Source organism: Propithecus coquereli, unplaced genomic scaffold (assembly GCF_000956105.1).
Source record: "Propithecus coquereli isolate 6110/MARCELLA unplaced genomic scaffold, Pcoq_1.0 Scaffold340, whole genome shotgun sequence".
Lineage (NCBI taxonomy): Eukaryota > Metazoa > Chordata > Mammalia > Primates > Indriidae > Propithecus > Propithecus coquereli.
The window spans coordinates 1,501,375-1,504,478 of record NW_012149064.1 but is presented as its reverse complement, the minus strand read 5'-3'; positions in this window follow the sequence as shown (position 1 = coordinate 1,504,478).

The following is a 3,104-nucleotide window of genomic DNA, read 5'->3' as shown; positions in this document are numbered from 1 at the left end:
AGATTCATCACAAACAGGAAGACAACACAACACACAGTCATCAGACTAACCAAAATAACCACCAAAGAGGTCCTCCTGTGAGCTGTAAGGTGAAAGAAGCAGGTAACTTACAAAGGAAAACCCATCCAAATAATGACAGACTTCTCAATTGAAACCTTACAAGCAAGAAGAGACTGGGGCCCCATTCTCACTCTTCTCAAACAGAATAATGCCCAGCCTAGAATCTTGTACCCTGAAAAAATAAGTTTTGTGTATGAAGGAGAAATAAAGACCTTCTCGGATAAGCAAAGACTAAGGGAATTCACAAAGACAATACCTGCCCTCTAGGAAGTACTGAAAGCAGTGTTACACACAGATCAGCACCATAAACACTCATGAATGTAAAATCACCCAAAAGCTAAAGGTCAAAGGTGAGATACCAGAATATCTCAAGAGAGAAAACAAAGCAACAAAGTTCAACTCAACAGGATGAACAGAAATCTGCCCCATTTATCAATTATCTCAATAAATGTGAATGGCTTGAACTGCCCACTAATATAGGCTGACTGAATCGATAAATATACACAAGCCAAGTATCTGCTGCCTTCAAGAAACAAATCTAACTCACAAGAATGCATTCAGACTCAAGGTGAAGGAATGGAAAACAATATTTCAAGCAAACGGAACCCAAAAGAAAGCTGGTGTGGCAGTTCTGATTTCAGACAACTGAGTCTTCAAATCAACAAAAGTAATGAAAGACTAAGAGGGTCACTATATAATGGTGAGGCGTGCGGGTCAAGAAGAAGACATAAAAATTCTAACTATTTATGCACCTAACTCAGATACACCCAGATTCGTAAAGCAAATCCTACTTGGTCTAAAAAAAATGATAAAAAGCAACACCATAATAGCCAGAGACTTCAACACACCTCTGACCGCACAGGACACATCCTCCAAACAGAAAATTAACAAAGAAACAATGGACTTAAACAGAACTCTAGAACAAATAGGCCTGACTGACATTTACAGAGCATTTATACAAAAACCACTGAATATACGTTTTTCTCATCAGCTCATGGGATATTCTCTAACATTGACCATATCTTAGGCTGCAAAGCATGTCTCAAAAATTTTTTAAAAATAGAAATTATACCATGCATCTTCTCAGACTATAGTGGAATAAAATTAAAAATCAACTTCAACAGAAAGTCTAATCTTTACACAAAGTCATGGAAACTAAACAACCTTCTGCTGAATGATTATTTCATTAAGGAGGAAATCAAGATGGAAATCAAAAGATTCTTCAAAAGAAATGATAAAGGAGACACAAGTTATCAAAATATGTGGTACATAGCTAAAACAGTCCTGAGAGGAAAATTTATTTCCATAAATGCCTACATCCAAAAGACAGAAGGATCACAAATAAACAATCTAATGAATCATCTCAAAGAACTCAAAAAGGATGAGCAGGCCTCACTCCTTTCCACCCTCGACTGTTCTGCAGTTTCTCTGGGTCTCTGCCAGCAGGTAGGACCTCAAGCTAGTGGATCTCCCCTATCTGTGATGTGGGCCAGGAGGTTCCCTGGCAGGATCGCAGCCTGGGCTGGCTACAGAGACTTCCCATGGGAGGAGGGTTGCCCCTCAAGCACGCAGATCTGCCCCTGAAGGCACACACACCTCAGTAGGCTCATTCACAAATATCCCTTCTGTGCCCCAGGGCAATGCTATCGAGACCTGGGTGTAAGGAATCTGGTCTGCAGGCCAGTCCCCTGGGCCCTGGAGATCAATCCCTGACCCTACCAGTGCTGGTCTCAAGTCACCCACAGGATACTCAAGCTGGATCAATGTCTCTCCACCTCAGGATTTGCCCTGCTCTCCTGGAGTCACCAGGGAAGCAGCACCTGGGAGGGCTGGCGGGCAGGGAGCTCACAGTCTGAGTACCTCTCATACACTGTAGGGCCCCAAAAGGAAAGGTTCTGTTCCCTGCAGATGTCTCCAGGTGGTGGCTAAATTGTCTCTTTCAGCAGCCACAGGTAGGGAAGGGGAAGGGGAGAATGAAGCAATATGGTGCCTGCCAATCAGCTTGGGCCTGTGGCCGGGCGGTGCCCGAGGGAGCTGGGAACCTGGTGCCCTGTCCGCAAGAGGCCACCGCTCACTGATGGAGGCTGTCTCTCAGCTGGTGCTGGCAGGTCTTTCCAACCACTCAGGAGCCCACCAGCAGTCCGAGATGCAAGGGAGGGGAAAGTTATCTGCTCCCCCTACCCTTGTCACTGGTCTCCAAGCTTCTTGGGGGCCTTTCTCCTTCCAGTTCTCCTCTGCAGCGTCTTCCCATGGAGTCTCCTATGGTTTCAGGCACCCTTCCTTCTGACCCTCATCTGATCTATGTTTGTCTGCCTGTTTATTTTTTTTTTTCACTTTCTTCTAAAATCTGTCTTTCTTGCAGAGACACTCTGGCTGGAAGTTTTTCTCATCTATCATCTCCCAACACGCCTACATTTCATTCAAAGCAATTGTCTTAAAGAAGCTCAGTGAGATTCAAGAGAACACAAATAGATAACTAAAGAAAATCAGGAAATGATACATGAACAAAAGGAAAATATCAAAATATCAAAAGTCTCAAACAGAAAATCTGTAGCCAAACAATAGAATTACTGAATGTAAAAATTTAATTTAGAGCTTCAACAGCAAACTTGACCAACCAGGAGAAAGATAAAAATAAAAGATCAAAAGCATTGGCAAGGATATAGAGAAATTGGAACCCTTTTGAACTGTTGGTGGGAATATAAAACATGCAGCCACAATGAAAAACAGTATAGAGGTTTCTTAGAAAATTAAAACTTGAACTACAGTATGATCTAGCAATTCTACTTCTGGGTATATATTGAAAAGATTTGAGATAAGGATCTCCAGTAGATGCTTTACCATGTTCACTGCAGCATTATTCATAATATGCAAGTTATGAAATCAGTCTAACTGTCCATCAGCCAATGAATGAATAAAGAAAATGTGGTATGTCACCTTTCACCTCTCACAAAAATCAACTCACGCTGCGTAACAGATTTAAACCTAAGGAGTGAAACTATTCGAATTCTAGAAGAAGATGTTGCAAATACTCTTCTAGACAT